Here is a 22,237-nt window from a genome sequence, read left to right as displayed (position 1 = left end):
TATCCAAGAACCAGTGAGTTGATTAGCAAACAGTGAGATATTTATACAATGCATACTACTCAGCAATAAGAGGGAATAAATTAGTTATATGTGCAATAACATGAGTGATTTTCAAAAATATTGAGTAAAAGCAGGTAGATGTCAAAATGCTACACTCTATATTATTTTATTTTTATGTATTCTGGGAAATTGCAAAGCTATAGCCCCCAATCCAGTCAGTGGTTACTATAGACAGGAATGGTAGACAGAAAAAGACTCTGAATGGTAATGGAACTTTCAGGATGTGACAGAAATATTTTATACACACATTGTGGTGGCAGTTATATAATTGCATGAGTTTTTCCAAGCTCACAGAAATGATCATAGATCTACAAAGGTTTAATTTTACTACATGAAAATTATGCCTCTGTAAGTCTGACAACATTTTTGAAAACTTAGGACAAATACCATATAGTTTCTCTCTGATTCCCAGTACTATCATTGCATGTTCTCTGGAACGTGTATAATTTCTCACCAGTCCTTATAAAATCCATAGTCATGGCCAATGTGATGACAATGTAACCTTATTTTTAAATCCTTGGCCCATTACTTTAAGAGTTATGGGGCTGTGAGTACATTATATTATCTTTCTGAGTCTGAATTTTTCATTTTATAATATGAACATAATTGATACTGTCGGGTTATTTTTGATAGATCATCAGAAGAGTTCTACTTCACATTATGAAATGGCATTGGATGAAGTTCTGATAGACATATCTTGAAAATGTACACTTAAAAATTATTTATGACATTTGTTTATTTATTTATTTATTATGAATTGGGATATATTTTTTCTATAGTGAAATGATACAATGAAATGTGTATATTTTAATTTTACTGTTCAATGACCTTTGACAAATACATACGCCTGGGCGGCCCATAGTTCTAACATGAAACGGACTGCTCCCACCTCTCCATGAAGCGCCTTTGCACCCTTCCCCAGTCAGTCCCCACCTTCCTTCCGTTCCTGCGGCAAATGTTATCTGGCCTTTTATAACACAGTATAGTTTTACACATTCTAGAATTTCACAGGAGTGAAATCATTTGTTATATACTCTTTTGTGTCTGATTTCTTTTACTTATTACAATAATTTCGAGATCACACTATTGCTGAATCATGTTCCATAGTATGGGTATACTAGTTTTTTATCCATTTCCTATTCTTGGGCATTCTTGGGTTTGACTACAATAAATTAAGGTATTGCAACCATTCTTGTACAAATATGTTTTGGGGCATATGTTTTCATGAAAATGAAATTACTAGGTTATAGCATAGATGAGTTTATTTCATTTTAAGAAATCAACTTTCTAATGTTGTTTTACCATGTTATTCTCCCACTAGTAGTTAGAAGAGGTCCCGTTGTCCTACATTCATACCAACCTTGGTGTTATTGGCCTTTAAAATTTTAGCTATTTCAAGAATATAAGGTGCCAACTAGTTTTGGTTTCAATTTGTGTTTCCTTGACAACTAACAATGTTGAGCACATTTTATGTGCTGTCAGCTTCTGTGTCTTTGTCCTTTGTGAAACATCTCTTCAAGAGATGTTCCCATTTTTATTGACTTGTTTGTCTTTTTATTATGGATTTATAGAATTCACATTTATTCTGGACAACAGTTCTGTGTCAGGTATGTGGGCTGCAAATATTTTTCCTGTCTATGGCTGGTGACTTATTAATGGAGCCTTTAGCTAAACAGAAGTTTAACTTTGATGGAGTTAATTTATAATTTTTTTCTATTCTATTTAATCTTTTTTCTTGTAGCTCACATATTTAATATGGAATAAATTAGATAACATATTAAATAAAAGGATATGCTTATAGGCAAAGTATATATTTTGATGAGAATCTTTTAATAAAACAAGTAAACACAGCAGAGGTGTTTATTCAAGTATAAAACCATTGAGATGGTAAATTGCATTCATCTACTATGAATAACATCACAAATGTTATTATGTGCTATGAAATATAACTTAGCCACCAAAGATAAACTATTAAAGGATGATTGATACTTGGGTTATACCAAAAGACACAAGGAGACACAAGGGATGTTAAGTAGCATGAATAAAAAATATTTCATTATATTCCAATAAAAGGGAACAAAATGAAAATATTTTGAGACTATTTTGTGATCTGAAATGAAAAAGAATTTTCTGAGTTTTCAACTGTAAAGTGGAATTTTTTAATCACTCAATAGTTTATTTATTTCTGTATTCCCTGAATATAATGAATTTATATACTCAAAAAATGCTTATTGAATAGCTACTATGCACTAGCCTTGCTTTGATTTGATCCAGGGATGAGGGACTGAGCTAAGCAAGGAAAGGATGGTGTTTGTCTCATTTTGTTCCTTCCTTTAGTTTTAAACATTGGAGTTCAAAGGTCATTTATAAAAGAAGAAGAAAAAAGAGAGGAAAGGAAGAGAAGGTTGAGGGGGATAAGAGCAGAAAGGGAAGCAGAAGGAGGTAGAGAAGGAGAAGCCATGGCTGAGCTAATTATTCATGAGTTTACCAGAGAAACATTTAAGAACTGTAGATAGCTGATAGTTTCTGATCTATCAATGGAGCAATATGAGATAAACAGTGTTTGTTTTTTTACTGATTCTACTCTATGAAAAGAATTAGTTTGGGGATCTCATTGGCCCTTGTTCATTTTCTGTTATTTTTCTTTTATGTAGATCATAGTTGGTACTCAACTATGTTTGAGTTGATACTCAATACATGTTTGGAGAATGCAGGCAATTAAACAGCCATAAAAATAAATGCAACAGCCCTGGCTGGTGTGGCTTAGTGGATTGAATGCCATCCTGAGAACCAAAGGGTTCCCTGTTGGATTCCCAGTCAGGGCATGTGCCTGGGTTGTGGGACAGGTCCCCAGCAGGGGGTGTGTGAGAGTCAACAACACATTGTTCTCTCCCTCTCTTTCTCCCTCCCATCCCCTCTCTCTAAAAATATATAAGTAAAATCTTAAAAATATAAATAAATGCAAGAGCTATTTAAATTAGTGATCAAAGAAAACTATGACAATATGTACTTTTCATTTTTATAACTATCTCTTGGCATCCAGGCAATTTAGTAGTTTGTATTTATTTCATAACAGAGTGATTAAATTATTACTGAATTGGTATTCTTTGTGCCTTTTAAAAAATAAGGAATTGTACTGAGAAGGTTCAGTACATCATTCTGCATCATTCTGAGTGATATTTTTTATCTCAACCTGTTAATAAGTTTCATTTTAAAGGTAGGTACTGTGATATGTCATCTTGAGTTATATGGAGTATCTCTAAAATATTTTACCATGTTAGGTTAAACTCACCTAAACAACCACCACTCATATTTCTGCTTCAAGTTATTTTGTGAAAGCTGTGGTATATCATTATTTCTACTCTTGAACCTGAGGAAAACAGTTACGACAACAATCATATTTCAGAACCCATTACACAGAAAGATCCCTTCCCATTTCAGTGGAGGCATCCTCTACATGCCCACCTTTCTTTTTCCCTCTGAGAGCATTTTCGGAACTGGCCATGGACTGGTGATCAGTCTTGACATAAGCGGGAAGGCTCTGCTGCGTGAAGATAAGACGGTAGAGTTTTGATTACTGCGTTGGTGGTGTGACAGTTTGGAATCTGGAAAACCAAAGTGCAGAGCTGCCAGTTTTCTCCCACTGGACTTGGGCTGAGTGCTGAGGCAGCTGGGAGTTGGGACGGAAACATGCCATGAAATTCCACACAGTTACACAGTGCTGTTAAGTGGAAATCCGGGCAGACAGAGGCTGTTCAAGACAGATATGGCAGGTTGTTTCCTTAAGATCTTTGAAACAAGAGTGAAAATGAGACTAATACAAACTTTAACCCAACCCTGAACATACTTAAATATTGATCAGATTAAGGGGATTAGTCTATCACTGGCTAAGTGAAAAAGAAAAAAGGTACGCGGTTTCTGGGGAGAGACACGTCTTTGTCAGTTTAGAAACAAAATCTACCATTTATTATAAATTGAGAGACATATTAAAAAACAAGGATATGTACACCAAAGTAAAACAACAACAAAAATGTGTTCCAAGAAAAAAACTCCCAATAGAACCATGTATTTACATGATTCATATGATAAAATTAGCACATAAGATGTTAATATTACTACTATAAACATGTTAAAGGAAATAACAAAGGTTAAATATGTTGTGTAACAACTGATAATTTCTACAAAATAAAATTTAAAAATTAATATATAAAATTAAGTTTTCATTGGATGTGTTTAGCATCAGAAGAAAACTGCACAGGAAAATATTAGTAACTTTAAGAAGAAAATCAATAGAAATGATCAAAACTCAAGCTAAGGAAAGAAAATAATGAAAAAATAACAAAACACAAAAATGCATGAGATACACTGTAAAAGATTCTAACATATACACTCAGGCATTCTAGAAAGAATAAGAGAAAGCATATAGCAATACATTATGTTTTAAAAAATAACTATAAATTTTCCAAACTTATGAAAGAGATCAACCATGCATTGAAATGTTTTGTTAAATTTTATAAAGATTTTGGAATTTTTAAGGGGGTATTAACTTGTTAACCACAAAATGAAAAATAAAGAGAAGATCTAAAAAATAGTTGAGGGGAAGAACAACAACTTACTTTTGAAAGGGCAACACTAAACATGATGGCAAACTCTCCCGTAAAAATACGGACTCCAGAAGATGATAAAATATCATCTGTGTAAATATCACCTGTTATAAATTGAGATGATATGTGTAATGTGATAAAATTGTTTTCTCCCTAGAATTCCATAATGAGAAAAATATTCTTAAACAATGAAGATGCAATACAGATGTTTAAAAAAAAACTTGAGAGTATTTGTCACCAACATGTCCACACCAATATAAATACTAAAGAAAATCTTTCAGCAAGGATCAGTGATCCTAGGTGAAAGCAGAAAACTTTAGGAAAGAATAGAGAACCCCTAAATGGAAATTATGCATGTTAATATAAGTAATGTTAATGATTATTAAAACATATTTTTATTTTTAATAATTTAAAGACTCATAATAATAATAAATAAATAAAAAAAATTTTGGCGTGTAGTTCTACAAGTTTTAAATATGGAGAGATTCATGTAATCATGACCACAAACAACATACATAGCAATTTCCTTCTCAAACCTTCTTATGTGCTTTAGCATTCTTTTTTTTTTTTTTAAGATTTTATGTATTTATTTTTAGGGAGGGAAGGGAGGGAGAGAGAGAGAGAGAGAAGGAGAGAGAGAGAGAGAGAAACATCAATGTGCGGTTGCTGGGGGTTATGGCCTGCAACCCAGGAATGTACCCTGGCTGGGAATCGAACCTGGGACACTAGCATTCTTTATATATTCAAGATTCAGCCCTTTGTTGGATATGTATGTGATTTAAATATATTTTCTCCCAGTCAGTGGCTTCTTACCAAACAATCAGAAATAAGGGAATACACTTAACAATTGATGTATAAGACTTACAGTGAAAAGCATAACCCATGTTTATAGAAATTAAAGAGACCTAGATGGAGAGTCATCGTAATCATGAATTACAGGACTCAATATTGCTAATGCCAATTCTCCTGAAATTGAGTCATGAATTTACAATGATCCCAATTAAATTCCCAGCATCTTTTTCTTAGAGATAAACAGGCTGGTTTAATTATTTACATTTGAAAGAAAAAAGAAAGTGAATAGACAAAACAATTTTGAAAATGAACAAGGTTGGGGGATTTCACTATCTGATTTCAAGTCTTATTATGAAGTTATTACTTTCAAGACAGTATACATACCTCAATGAATGTTTCCAGAACAGGGTATCTACGAGTACACCAGTAAGCAAATATTTGCTAGACACTATATGTATAAAGCACTATCTATAGAAGAAAAATACATTTAACATTATGAAAATTGAAATGATTTTGTCTTCAAAAGACATCATTAAGAAAATAAGAAGGAAAACTACATGCATTGGTACAAAATGAAAATAATAAATACATACTAAAGCCTCAAAACAGGAATTAAATTATAACTTTTACCACTCAATGTGGTGAAGACAACTCAGTTGACATAATCCACAATTTATTTATTTATTATTTAATTAATTTATATTTTTACTATATGGGATTCATTTCATTTTTGGTTTGTTTGTTGTTGTTTTAAGTGCATTTTATTGATTATTCTATTACGGTTGTCCCATTTTTCTCCCCTTTTCCCCTCTCTGTCCTACACCCCCCTTCCCTCTGGCATGCCTCCCTTTAGTTCATGTCCATGGGTCATTTATATAAGTTCTTTGGTTTCTCTATTTCTGATACTGTTCTCAACCTCCCCTGTCTATTTTGAACCTACCAATTATGCTTCTTACTCCTTGTGCCATTTCCCCCATTCCTCCCTGCTGATAACCCTCCATGTGATCTCCATTTTTGTGATTCTGTTCTTGTTTTAGTTGTTTGCTTAGTTTGTTTTTGTTTTTGCTTTCGGTTCAGTTGTTGATAGTTGTGGGTTTGTTGCTGTGTTACTGTTCATTGTTTTGATCATCTTCTTCTTCTTATATAATTCCCTTTAACATTTCATATAATAAGGGCTTGATGATGATGAACTCCTTTAACTTGACCTTATCTGGGAAGCACTTTATCTGCCTTTCCATTCTAAATGATAGCTTTGCTGTATAGAGCAATCTTGAATGTAGGTCCTTGACTTTAGTGACTTCGAATGCTTCTTGCCAGTCCCTTCTTGCCTGTAAGGTTTGTTTTGAGAAATCAGCTGATAGTCTTATGGGAACTCCTTTGCTGGTAACTGTCTCCTTTTCTCTTGCTGTTCTGAAGATTTTCTCCTTATCTTCAATCTTGGGTAATGTACTTATGATGTGCCTTGGTGCGTGCTTCTTTGAATCTAACTTCTTTGGACTCCCTGAACTTCCTGAACTTCCTGGAAGTCTATTTTCTTCACCAGACTGAGGAAGTTTTCTTTCATTATTATTTCAAACAAGTTTTCAATTTCTTGTTTTTCCTCTTCTCCTTCTGACACCCCTATGATTCAGATGTTGGGACATTTAAAGTTGTCCCAGAGGTTCTTAAGCCTCTCTTCATTTTTTTGGAATTCTTGTTTTTTCATTCTGTTCTGGTTGAATGTTTATTTCTTCCTTATGTCTGAATTCATTGATTTGAGTCCTGGTTTCTTTTCCTTCTCGGTTGGTTCCCTGTATATTTTTATTTGTCTCACTTTGAATGGCCTTCACTTCTTCCTTTACTTTGCATCTGTAGTTGATCATTTTTGTGAGCAAACTGATTACCAGTGTTTTGATTTCTGCATCTGATAGGTTTGCTGTCCTCTCATTGCTTAGATCTTTTCCTGGAGTTTTGATCTGTTCTTTCATTTGAACCATATTGCTTTGTGTTGGCGTTTATGTTATATTGTAAGGGGCAGAGCCTTAGGTATTTGCCAAGGTGGGGCAACCCACATAGCTGTGTTGTGGTGCTGTATGTGCGGGAGGAGTCATAGAGGGAAAAATTCTACTTGCTGGGCTCTCAGTCTGCTTTCAGTCACTTCCCCTGTTTCCCAAAAGTGAATTGTGCCCTTTCAGGTGTTGCCTTGGTGCTGATTCCTGGGTTGCTGGGTTTGTGTATGTTTTAAGACCCCATGGGCACCTCCAATAGTCTCTCCTGTGAGACTGGCAGTTTCTCCTGCTGCTGCAACTCCCACCGGTCTTTACAGTGAGAACTTTTAAAATTTTTTCCCAGTGCTAGAACTATGGATTGCATGGTCTCTCTTGCTCCCCAAGTATTCCTCCTAGTTTATCTGCATGTGAGTGTGGGACCTCCAGGTCCATCAGCCACCTCCTTGCTGTGCATTCTCTCCATGCCAGCTGCCTACTTCTGCCTCTTCTACCAGTCTGGATGAATGTTTCTTCTTACCTCCTTGGTTATTGGACTTCCACATAGTTCAATTTTCTGGTAATTCTGATTGATTTTCTATTTTAAATTGGTTTTTATCCTTCTTTGGTTTGTGTGAGGAGGCAAAGTGTATCTACCTATGCCTCCGTCTTGGCTGGATGATATAGTCTAATATTTAAATTAACACTTCACTGATGTTGGGAAGTTATGCGTTCTAGGGGTTATGGTGCAACTGACTGGGACTCTCATACATTCCTGGAAGTATTGAAAATATGTATGACAATTTTGGAAAAATGTTCTTCAGTTCTCATCATCAAAGTTTACAATTTAAAATCCATAAATTAAATGAATGATCACAAAAAGGCTTATACAACAATTTTTATAACAACATTATTCATATTAGTAGCCCCAAACTGGAAACAAGTGAATGTTCATCCACAGGTAAATGGATAAACAAACAGTTGTACACATTGTATAATTCCATGTGTCTGAATGTCCAGAATAGACAAATGCATAGACAAAGAAAGTAGAAGTGTGGTTCCAGGGTGAAGGGAAGAAATTGTGAGGACTGACTGTTAAAATGTATGAGGTTTCTTCTTGGAAGGAAGAAAATGTTCTAACATTAGTGGAGATAATTGCACAACTCTGAGAATGTGCTAAAAACCACCAAATTTAGCAATTTAAAGCAGTGAATTTTATGGTATGTGATTTTTCAAAATATGAGTAAAGCTGTTAAAAATAAACTGTATTATAATAATAAGATGGATTGCTACACAGCAATTAAAGAGAAAAAATACTGGTACCACATGATGGACCAATGTCAAAACTATTACACTAACTGAAGGAAACAAAACCAAAAGTGCACACTGTTTGATTTATATTCATTCTAAAAGAAGCAAAACACATTGATGATGGCAGAAGTCAGAATAGTCAGGCTAGTCAGAGGTCAGAATAAATCTAGGTATTCTGTAAGGTGATATAGGTGGAGAGGGGGCATTTTAGTGTATCTTAAGGCAATGTTCTATAGCTTCATCTACTTAGTGATTAAATGTATATGTGATTAAATACTTCTGAGATACACATGAAAGATCAGTGCATTTTATGCAATTTTTCCATATATTAAATCCCTATTGAAAAATTAAACACCATTTGTTATATTTAAAAATTTTACAAGAAATTATCTAAAACATTTCATATTTTGGAAAACTCCAATGACTGTGGGAGAGCTACTTTTCTTTACATTATCAATAATTATTTAACTGCAAACAGTGCATTGTCTTACTCTTTGCTTTTCATGACCTTGATAAGACTGTGGCTAAGAAAAAGCTTACTGGATAAACCCTGAATGGTTTCAGATTACAGGGTGTCGTGTTGTTCTGGACAGTTCTTTTACTGTGACTCTGTTTACTATAACCTCTATTTACTCTTTTACTGTAATGTCTCCAAAAGAGAAAAGTTATAATATTAGAGCAACATAAAATAAACTATGCTTAGAATATTGTAAATAAAAATATTCTGCCAAACACGAGTGAATGAAAGCTATGGAAATGTGAGTCTGCAGTAATACATTAAAAAACATATATGGTAATCAGTGATGGGTGAAAAATTTCAGAAGTAATTCAGATGCTAATGAATCTGGTCAAGTCTTTCAGCTAGGAAATGAGTGGACCTGTTTTTGTTGTTTGCTCTGTCAGCTTCCAATTTCTCTCAGCTGAAAAAATTCTTTTATGAATTAATAAAAGCTTTCCAGGCTGAAAATAGGGCCATATACAATACATTCTAATGGCTAGAATGTGTTGCCAGGACTTTGCAAATGAGGCTGTTTGTTATGACTAGAACAATGCTTGAAGGCAGTGAACTTTAGCGTTGAGATGTCGGCCTCCCACCGAGTGCTTCAAGAGCCAAGTCTACACCTGCTTTCTTTCAGAAGAGTCGTCATTGGCACCCACCTCCAACCAGCAGGGTTTGTGAAGTCAGCATAATGACAATATTAAGCACTTTTCATCTTTCAAATATAGTAAAACAGTTAGTCATAAAACTTTTTAACAAAACAATTACTTTCCATATTCAACATTGGGAAAAAGGAAAAAAGAACAAAGGAGAGAGCAGAGGAGATTAAAAATTCCAGAAAGGGGCATGTAAACCATTTTATTTTTAGTTCTTTTCAAAACAATAAATGTTTACTTCTCATGAATATATCATAATTTCTTAAGTCATTACTTTTCATGTTGACACATGAGTAATAAATGCAGTCCGATTGACAGTGACTAAGGGGGACCACGTTGGCTGGATATTAAAGTCAAGCTAAAAAGAGTTAAATGACTCCATGGCACCTTCCAAGATATAACTTCTTTAAGGTTCTCAATGTAATCCATGGATCACTAGAGGAATTAATTTTGCTAATTGGTGAATTATTATTCTCAAAGGATTTATAGCGAGTAAATAAAATAGGATTACATCTATTAATATTAACTACATAGCTTTCACCAAGTTACTCATCACCTCCTGTGGTGTCCTATCATTTTTATTCACTTGTTTTTAGAAACTGTCTAATTGGTAGGGGGGAAATATACTAATAGGAAATATACCTCCAGAGAGAATGAAGACAAATGGGAAGCAGGCATTGGGTCCAACTTTGCAAACTCACAGTGAGTGAATTGCGGATTCAAACCTATATGATAAATTCACACACATGTGCATTCTTTGACCTCAAAAATAGTTTGAGATAAAGCAAAGTCTGTTTTTTTAACATGTGTCCATTTGGTTGTCCTCTAGGTATTTCTTGAATATCCATATCCCTGATGACCTACATGTCACATTCACTCTTATTTTAATTAGAGTGAGTGAAACCCTAAGGGAATTACAATGTAATTATTTGTAGAATTTCTCTCTAATTTTAAAAATAACTCCAACATTTTTACATCTGCTTCTAATTTGAGTGCATTTTTAAGTAAATTTCCCAATGGTGACAGGATAGGGAATTAACAAGTAGATTTCACTCATATGTGGGATATACAACTAAAAGCACAAATGAACAAGAAAGAAAAACAAACAAAAACTCATAGACACAGACAACACTATGGTGGCTACCAGAGGTAAAAGGGTGGCGGGGGGTAGTAAAGGGTAAAATGAATCAAATATATGGTGACAAAGATTTGACTTTGGGTGGTAGGCATACAATGAGATAAACAGATAATGTATCATAGAATTGTATACTTGAAATTTGTATACTTTTATTAACCAATGTCACCTTAATAAATTTAATTAAAAGTCATGTAGTCACAATAACAACTTGACATAAAGAGATTGATCAGCTAGTTGGAAGCAGCACATGGATTTATGGAAAAGTATACAAGAAGCCACCAGAGTGCAGTGTCCCATAGAGAACATGGTTGGTATTCCATGTTAACATGTAGGGTGAGTGTTTTCTTTTTTCTGTTTGCACCTTAAGAGAGTATCTACTGTATAAATTAAGAGTAAAGTAAATATATCCTTTGATTATATCCTCCTGATCAGATATGGAATCTTAGATGAGGTTCTTAACTATGAATTTGGAGAAGTTCTAAAATGGGGTTAGCTATTATCCTGTTTAGTGATGACTTTTTCTTCAGATGTGAATTATCTTGACACATGAAATAAAATGTTCAAAGTTTACTCAAGAGAGAAGATAGGTGGAGAAATTGGTCTCTTCAAGTTGCTATAATACTTCACTTATTGAAGTCCATTGCTACTCACTTTTCAAATTTATTTTCAAATTTTACAAAAATTATACAATTTTATAAAAATTCACATCTTTGTGTTTTTCCTGTAATTACGTCTGGTGGAATGTGCCTGCAGATTTTCCTACACAATGTGCAAGATAAAGTATATAATTAAAAATTTTCTTTTCTATTTGATATGATTTTCCCTATAATGCCTTATTATTTCATCATAAAAAAGTATGATGCAAGACATTTTTATATTCTGTTGATTTGCTACTTCAATAAGCTTATCTAAGAAGACCATAAAAGTAGCAAATATTTTTAGATTCACTTTAGTGTTCTATATTAATTGCATATAATTACTTCTGTGTCCCCAATAATTGAACATACAAAAATGATGATAGTAATAATTTTAGTGCTTTTTACATGCTAACATTTTAGGAATAGATTTTGAAGATCTGTATTCTTGTGTTGGAAGGCAAAAGGAAGATAAGATATGGTAACTGTGGAGAATTCTGGAAGTCATGAATATTAGCTTATAAGTGAAACCAAGAGGTAACACAAGAGCAGTAGGTTATTCCAAAAGATGTTTTGAATATCAGAATACAGTCCCTGAGTAAAAGGCACTTCAGCAGATTTTAAAAAAACCCTCAGCAAGTATCATCATTCTAAACATGGGAAAGAGAATGGCAAGAGAAAACTATTCTACATCTCAAATGTTAGTATGTGGAACTATTCATTAAATACTTTTTTTTTCTGAAAGATTTTCTAATTTAATAGGTCTAAGGTGGTATCTAGGGTTCTGCACTTTAAATATTACAATGTTAGACAATAATTCATATAGTAAATGAACAGCATCTAGGGCTTTGTCTCTCTAGCCTCTCATCTCTTTAGGGATAATATGTCTCTCATCTTGCTCAGTTAGTATGTTTTTGAAATGGATGACCCTCCCTCTGTGTTCCTCACACCTCATCAAGGGTAGGTTTTGACTCTGATCCCAAGGAAGCCCAAATACTCCCATGCCATGTGATTGGCTCAGTAGCAGGTGCATGACATAAATAACATTATACATGGCTGGGTGTTCAGTGCCCTTGTTGCCAAATGAAGAAGACTGACTGTTTGAGTATTAAGTGAAAGATCAGAAAGTGGATTCTAGAAGTACAGAGAGATAGATCCCTGGTGGATATTTTACCTGTTTAGTTTCATCAGATAATACATTTAATTTTTTGCTTAAGCTTGTTTGAGTTAGGTTTTGGTCTTTTCAAGAGTACTGATTCATACACCAGAAATGGGCACAGGTTAAAAGTTGTCCTTGAGACCATGTCCTCACTGCAGGGTTACAATCTGGTAAATCTCTTCCAGGAAATGTGTGCATTTGTGCTGAATCTGCACGTGAACTGCCATGTAGCTTCAATTGTGGACCATGAGGATGGCAAAGCCATATAGCAAGAAGAGGGTTTGAGCTTGTTAAAACATTCCACCTGGCTCCATATCTGTGTTTGCACTCTGAGTCCTTTCTCAGCAAGAGCATTTTGTAAGCGATTCTTGATGGTTTAGAATGTTTACTATGTTAGTCTATGAAGTCCAGGAATAGTGTCTCTGAAAGCCTATTCATAATAGCAGAGTTTCAAAAGATATCTAATTAGTAAATAAATATAATTTCTTCAGTAAGCCACTTATAGAAAAAGTATAATTCAGAGATCTAGTGATGGCACTATGTCCTAGCCCAGGATTTAGGTGTTACTTTTTGTAATTTATATCTCATTAACACCTTATGCAAATTTGCAACCAAAACCTAATGATATTATCTAAGAAATGATTATTATATAATTGCTACTTTTTTAGTTTACATCTATTTTCAGCTCTATTTTCAAGTAATATTTATGAAAGACTAAGGCATTAAATAGAATTTAAATAAAAAATTTACATGGATAGTTACATTTTATTACAATTAATAATATGTCTTTAGTGCTCTTTCCCAAAGAGATATAAATCTACACATTGACAGACAAAGTTGAGAGAGAGAAATAGATGAATAAAAAGATATAGATTGGTGTGTGCTGTCTATAGCCTAGTAACAAATGAGTAGCTTAAAACAATATTTAGTAGCTTATAACAATAAACAGAATCTCACACAGTTTCTATTGGGTCAGGAAATCTGAAGTGGCTTGGGTGACCTGGCTCATCACCTCTCGTGAGGCTGTGTTCACGATACTGGCCAGGCCTGCAGTCATCTGAAAGCTTCGGCTGAGTGGAGCTGCCGTGTCCGAGATAGATCTTTGCTAGGACTTGGCACATTCATCCCGGCTGTGGTGAGAGGTGGAATTTTCTCTCCACATGGAACACTCCAGTGGGCTGTTCCAGTTATCCTGACTTCTCGGCGGCTGGCTTTCCCAAAGTAAGTGATCTGTCCTTAATTTCATTCTGATATGTAGCTACAAAACAAAATAAACAAAATCTCCTAACAGATAGTGCTTTGGCCTATGCCAACCTGTAGGCCTAGAGATGTAAAAAGACACAGACACAGCCTCACCACCAGGACGAAACAAAGTTGCTCACCTGTTTTGCGACAAGATCTGCAATCTACCGATGTCACAGCAGGGCCAGACCTCCACAGCGACAGTGGGAGGCCTGGGTTTCACTGAGGCAGAGTGCTGCCTGGAGACAAGAAAAAAAAAAAAGATGTATAAAATAAAATAAACATGCACAGGAAATAGAAGACTAATCAAAGGAAGAAAAAGATGGGAGGAAGTGAGAGAAGATGAGAGAAAATACAAAACAAAACAAAAGCTTTCTAAATGTGAATCTACAGATGAAATTCCAAAACATAAGTTGGCATTTGAAGATATCTAAAGCTAGGAAAGCCAAGAAAGTCAACAATTAGAAGGTAAATTTTATTCAATTGAAATATTTTTAGAGCAATCTGACAAAGATTAACACATACTGTATAGAGAACTGAACACACATGTGTTTAAACACTTTTATCTCGAATCCTTATGTGAGCCGCAGTAAAAAATTTTAAGGCATAAAATCACATAGATGGTTACAATAAGAATTCCAAAAACATGACCAAAATTTGCCTTTGGAGTGTTATCATACATTTCTTCTTCTTTTTTCCAGATATGATACAAGTAGTTGGTGGAACTTTCTTTAAGTTTCAAGCAACCACTAACAATGGAAACAAAATGTACTATACAGCAAGTCAGTGCTACATGCAAGACCGGTTCTCTGACCTCTGCTCAGTTCAACAGCATAAAGCAAGCATCTCTCAAGCAAATGAGGCGTAAAGGGAAGTCCCTATGACAAAAAGTCATAGTTAGATAGCTTCTTGCTGGAGTAAGTTTTCTTGCCTACAATTAAGGCTTAAATCATTATATTTTAATTCCTATGTATTATATGTTTATAATCTCACAAGCTATTGTTAAATCAGAATACCACAGAGTAAACCAGAGTTACAATGGTAATTGTGAGTGTTTTGCATAATTTGTCCATTTAGTTTTTTAAATAGTAAAGTGGTCAATGATGCATTTTAACATATTTTCCTCTTTAGACTACAACAATATATTATGATTCCTGTGAATAAAATAGCTTATATATATATAATTACCAATTTCTTTCCTGTGTAAAATGATTAGATCTTCACCTTTGGTTATTCTTTCAGAAATCGTCTGACAGGAGTGTCACTTTCAAGATAATTCAGCTACAGAGTTATTTTAAAAGTCTGAATCATATTTTTCCCAAAATTACAAAGAACGTATGGCATATTTTCTATCTTTGAGACAGAGCAGCTGGCTCAGTGCACATGTATTTTGCTGCTGGCGAAGTCCTTTTTTCTAAATTAGAAATAGAGAGGTTGAGTTGTTTTTAAATAAAATATGCATTTTAAAACATAAGTCCCCAATCCCACAAAAACACATTAGTGTTAGGGTGGGAGATAAATGCACAGTAAGCCAACACAGAAAGAACTGGGTGGGAAAAAGGAAAAAAGACAAGCAAGGGACCAGCAGACATGAACCAGTTCCCTAATACTCCAGTTCTTAGAATTTTAAAAGTCTACATTATTCATGTCTTAAGGTATATTCTGCATTTGTCACTGGAAATGGTGATTAACACCATCATGTAATATGAAATATTGCATAGAAGACAATCTTGAAACCCTTAAAGGTAAATATAGGCACAAAAGTTATAATAACATTTATCCTGTAAAGTTATTCTGAAGCATTACATGGAATGTGCCTTAAATACTTGGAAAGTGTATGTGCTCTCTGGTTGGTGAATGTTCATATGTGTTTTCTTCTTAAAGGTCCAAGTAAAAATGAAAAAGGTAAAATAATCTATCAAATTTCCAATATTTAGTGGTATATGCTCTGTAGCTGGGTTACCAATGTCCATGAAAAACTTGTAGCATTATTCAGATAAACTCTAAAGGCACATGTGCAGTGTTTAGATAATTGGTGGTGGGTCTCATGCAGAAAAGGACTTAGGTGGGTGAAATAAAGATCCCTTACTATGAAACATTGCTTATGAATATCATAAGCCTGCAAACATTGGCAAAAATTTTGCTATGGCCAGAGTCAGATTCAGGGAAGTATTCATAAGAGAAAATATTTAAAGAAGAGATACTTTAACATCTGACTTCTTAATTAATTTATTAGTAATGGAAAACATATTTGAACACTAATTCCCAAATTTTAAAACATGCTCTTCTGAATTTAGAAGTTAAATTACATTGAACAAGTGTTTTCTCTTTGGATTAAGAAGTCCATTTTTTACCCAGATTAAATATCAATTTTTCAGACCTTTCATCTCTAAGGTTCAAATATAGAATTAATCGCTCCTTCCATGCCATCCACATTATGCATTGTTCATATTTTACTATAACCCAAACCACATTCTAATTTGATGGTTTCTACATTTCTCTCCCTTAAAATGCTGTGAAGTTGGTGAGTTCTGTTCTGATCATCTTTGTCTCCTTAGTACATAATTTGATAAATTGCAGAGTCAGAATGTCTGTAAATAAGTGACCAAAATCATATCTTGAAGAAAAATGATATTCCAGATTTTGTTTTCTATTGCTGATGCATTAGTAAAACTGTTCCAGCATCTGGCACTCAGCTCTTTCAGGATTAGCTGGATTAACAAGTATACACATGATACCTATCAGACTGATTTCTGAGATGTAACTGTTGTCTCTAAATAAGCTGGCGTGAAATTTTTCCCAGTTGAAATAAGTTTAGATAAAAGAAACTTTAACTTAGATCTCAAATATCCTTTGGGTACAAAAATAGAATTACATAATTAAGGTTTTTTAATTCTTCCTTTGATAATGATGTTTTTAAAAAATCAGTTGGACTAGTGTATTTAAGATTGTTATTATGGTCTAATTACCATCTGTATCTCTGTTTTGTAGTGCGAGTAAATCAAATAAAATATATAGGCTAAAAATACCCAGTGTGATACAACAGATGGATTGCTGCATTTGGGAACAGAATCTGCTATATGACTTGGGTCAATCACTTAAGATTGATTATATTACATGTCCTCATCTTAAGAAGGAGATTCAACATTAAGAAGGATTTTATAAGCATCAATTTATGAGGGCTGAAGAAAAATAGAGTTGTTTGGTACATGGTAGGCACTGAAATTTTTATGTATTTCTTTTAGGTTTTGTTTTGAGTAAGATAAAGCTTTGTTATTAAGAGTACAAACACTTGGAATTTTAATGTCTTTTTGGTAAATTGTCCCTTTTTTCATTGTTATGTATATCTTATTTTCCCTAGCAATATTCTTCATTTTGAAGTCTTCTTTGTTGTTAGCATAGCCACTCAGCTGTAGCAACACTGGCTGTCGTTGCCAATAGATTGGAATTGTCAAATGAAATATCTGGCTTAACTGCTTAACTAAAGAATTTATATCTAATTTGGCTGGCACTTGAAAATTACCAGTAATTTAATGACAATTCAGCATTTTGTATTTAAAGTATGTATCAAGATAATGCAGAAGGTGAACAATAATAAATTAAATGTTTATCTTTGCCTAGTGGGTGAAAACACAATTTGTGAAGTGTGACAGATGGAACACATTACTTGTTCCACACCTGCCTTGAAAAATATATTTAACCTCTCTAAGTTTTAAGGTTTTATTTTTTTAGTATTTTTATTATAAAATAGTCAAATTACAAAAAATTATAATTTATTCTTACAATCTAAAACATAGTTATAAAGGAAACATGTTTATCAAATTCTAGCCTAAGGAATAAAACAATACTACCTAAAGATAACTGCAAGCCTAAATATTGTGTTTATTTTTTCTTTGGAGTTTTACTATTTAGTTATGCATTTTTAATAGATTGTTTAATATATTTTTAAATTATGCATATTGAACTTTATAGGAATAGAATTATCTTTATATCTAGTAATGTATCTATCTATGCTAATCTTTTATGATGTATTCTTTTCTCTATTCTGATAATGAACTATATACAGATTGTTATGTGTAGATTTAATTTATTAAATTTTTTGTCATTTATCAATTTTTTGGCCTGATTTTTAATTTAATTTTTGTTGAATGATATTTATGTTTTCTGCAATTTTATGTATTACAAACTGTTAATGTGTTTATCCTGGGACATGTGGTGAACTATACGGGCTTCATTTCACTCATATGTAAAACAGATGTAACATCTGTCTACCATAAATTTATTTCGCTATTTAAATTTAATGATGTAAATAATGAATAAAATGGCATATTAATACATTATTGATTGCATTGAATTAAAATTATTTACCTACATGTCTTCCTACATTCTCCTCAACTTAGTAGTGAGTTTTACAAAGAAGAGCAACAGAACATTTTTTTATTCTTCTTTCTAATCACTGGTGCAGTGCCTATTACAAAATGAACTGTCTTAATGCCCACATGGAAGGAAACTCTCTTTGTCTTTTAAGTTTTAACTTTCAACTAAGGAAATCTTTGTTATGTATTCAAAACACATTCTTATTCCCTTATAAAGGTTTAAAATGTTACATGACAACAACTGTGCTTCTGTTACTGTAGTTAGGTAGTTAGCAAATTATTAATAAGAGAGGGAGGCAAAGGGAATTAGACATAGAGCTTAATAGACTGGAGAGCATAAGCCTGCTTGGTTGGCCAGGAAGCTATACCATTCACACTCATTTACACACTCAGGGGGACTGCTGCCAAAGAGACTTATTCCTTAAGTGTAAGAAATCTCTCCAGGACCACTGTCCACCCTCCAGTACCAGAGTGCTGGGGAGCCACAGGGGACGTGCTTGACCATAGAGACCTGTCAGTCAAATGAGGGAGCATGGGCCCATCATAAGCCCATGCAACTTGGGAAGCTGATTGGTGATTTTGAAAAACAAACAAAAAAAACACCTGATTTGTCCCAAATCCAAGCTAATATAATCCCAGAGAAACAAGGAAGCTCTCTCTCTCACGTGGTAACCTACACTCGCCCTGTGCATTTGCGTGTTCTCTCTTGCCTAGGAGCATGTGGCCCTGTGGGTCTAGCAGCTACCAGGGCCTGCAGCAGGTGGCGTTGGTTCCATAGTGCTAAGCTTTCATATGAAGCAGGACAGTGGACACTGGCTTTTATTTGGGCCTTGATGAAGGGAAGGTTAGATTTTTTCCAAATCAGTGTAGAGGGAGATGGGACAGTGGAGACCCAGGGGCAGATTTCCACCCAAATAAATCATCTTCATCTTCCCACATCACAGTCTCCCATGTGTGGGTCCTTGGAATGCTTTCCTTGCAATCCCATGGAGGGGCCTGATTTCCACCAACAGAATTCGACAAGCCAGACAGGAGGCCAGAGGAGACGTGGGTGTGAATTATGGTGAGAGCTGGAATGCCACCTCCCTGGGCTAGGAGTTCTATTCATCATTTCTCTCTCCCTCTCTTTCTCTTTCTCTCAGTGATCCGCACTTGCCACATTCATCTGTGCACTTCCTTTCTTGTTTTACTGCACCCAACTTTAATGAATATACCTTCAGGGTCTGGACTCATGTTGTGAAATTTTTATGAATGAAGTCAAGAACCCACCAGTGGGCCCTAGGCAGGCCCATTTGGGGCCAGGTTCCCTGTTCAGTAATACTTCTTTATTGCTTACATATTTCTAATTTCTTTAAAAAATATTTTACCATATAGACACATAATTTAAATATTTCACCATAAAATTAATTATAGAAGCTAATTAACTATATCCCAATTCAGTATCACCCCAGTGAGTCTCTAGGGCATAAGTGAATATTTCAGAATAAATATTGCATAAATTTATTGAAAGTAGGGTTCTGTAATATAACACTGCAGTCTCTATAATAATAAATGTGTTTATTTAAAGATCCCCAAAAGATAGTGACTTCATAATGGTCTTTATATAATTTGTAACCAGCCTTTATAAAAGTATATTTAACATATAGCAGTATTAAGAGTTGTTGTATAACATTGTGTAAATAGTTTCTTTACTAATGGTTTCCTAAGTGTCCTTAACATGCTAATGAGAAGCTGAACCTTCAAGATGAGCCTATTGAATAAAGTGTCTTCCCAAAATCACTCTAAGTAGTTTTTTTTTGCATCAGATTAGTATCTCATGGGATTAATGTTGAAACATGGTAATACATGGAGTTGAAATATATATTTATGTAGGAAAAGAGCAATGCACCAAAGTAGAGAAATACATGTGTAAGGGGTATTATGACTTTAGATTTATTTAGAAGCTCCAAAACTCAAACTTTCTTACCTCTCAAATGGCCTAATCTGAACAAGTAGTGATAATTATAAGCATAATGCGTTGCAGCTGATCAAGGCCGGGCAGATCCATTCTAGCTTCTGGGGGACAGAAGAAAATGCATGGAGCCATGGGGATGCTTGGCATACCTTTACTTGTGGGTGGGCACGCCGGGAACACTGCAAGCTGTGTGTCTGTGTAGTGAGAAGCCCCTTCTTGTTTAAGTACTTGAAGTGAACAAAGCCGGCAAAATGCCAGAAAATTACATAACGCAATTCTGTGCATGTGAGCCCATTTCATGTTATGGGAACAGTTTATGGGACCCAGTCTCAAGGCTATGAGAACACTACTTATCAGACCCCTCCAAGGCCATGGGAACACTGATTCCCTTAGTTACCCAGACACCAGGGTGAGGACGCCAGACTGCCTCCACTTCTGCACATAAAAATTACAAAATTTATCCAGTGAGTATTAAATGGAAGACTGAACATTTTACAAATTACTTCATTTGATAATTTAGGTGTTCTAACCTATTAACCTCATGTTACTGGGGAGGAAATCTATCCTTACCATGAGTGTCGAAATTGTAATCTAGTTTAACTGAATGTAGAATCTAAAATGTAAAAAATAGATGTCAAGATAGTATGTCTTAATCTGAATTAATTTTGAGTTTTATTAGATCCATATCCAGCAACAAAGTTAGCTGAAAATCAGCAAGAGAGAAAATGGGACATTGTGGTTGATACATCAGAGAAAAATGAAGACACTTGTGCAGACAGAGAGCATCGCCTGGAATAAATCAGCACGAGGATGTCTGAGTGTTACAGAACAGAACAGGGGGGCCTGGGACGATATACTATTATTGAAAGAAGGCCCCCAGGTCCATCATGTCCGCCGCCCGAGGAAAGACGTCTCTCAATGCCAGAGATTCGTGAAAAGGAAAGGAAATGTTTATTTAATGCTATACAAAGTTAAAGTAGTGACCTAATGTCTTTATCAAAAATCCCAAAGTCCCCCAAAACACCCACAAACAGACACAGTCCTTCCTTCCTTCCCCCTTTGCCCAGTCCAGAGTACCGTATTTCAGGAAAGGAAATAGAAGTCCATGGCTCAGACAGTCCTCTGGTTCTTAGTTAGTCCTCCATCTTGACTGGGAGACCTCCCTGGGTTCCCGGCACCCTCGGCTGAGTCGCCGGGATCTCTGCTAAAACCAGGTGGTGGTTCCCCTTCTAAAGCTGTGGGGGTCCCCACTCTGTCCAGGCCTCCTGGTTCTCCCTCTCAGGGCTGCGGGAAGGGGAGAGTCCCCACTCTGCCAAAGCCGCGTGGTTCTCTCTCTCAATGGCCGCCAAGTCTCAGTTTTTAAATCCCTGCGGCCAATCTTCCTCTGCAGCCTCATTTCCGACTCCTCCCACACTTGGCTTCACTTGCCAGAATTCATATCTTTCCAGCTTTACTGGGCTGCCATCTTGAGTCTGGGCAGGTGTGGCCCCATGTCCTGGAGCCAATCTTCTCCGAGCTCCCACGCAGGCGCTGTAGCTTGGGGGATCTGCCCCCAGTCACGTGTTGGTGGGGAAGTTACTTCCATTCCCCTGGCTCAGAGATGATCACAGCTATTTAACATATCTAAGCGACCAGCCAAAGGCTATAGATATGTTAAATGACCACACCAGAGGGTAGCTGCAAGGCTGTTGCTATGCAAAACAGATCTCAATGGCCTTGCTCCATTTGTCCCTTCCCCCAACCCACACCCTGCGTGGAGGGATGGAGACATCTTAAAATTTCCTGGACACCTTAAGTTCCGGACTCCATTTCAAATGCCCATTTGGGGTCCCCCCTCTTGGCTGCAC

Source organism: Phyllostomus hastatus, unplaced genomic scaffold, assembly GCF_019186645.2.
Source record: "Phyllostomus hastatus isolate PE091 unplaced genomic scaffold, TTU_PhHast_1.1 phas_contig_40, whole genome shotgun sequence".
NCBI classification, from domain to species: domain Eukaryota; kingdom Metazoa; phylum Chordata; class Mammalia; order Chiroptera; family Phyllostomidae; genus Phyllostomus; species Phyllostomus hastatus.
The sequence above is the reverse complement of the archived record's forward strand: the minus strand, read 5'-3'. Positions refer to the sequence as shown.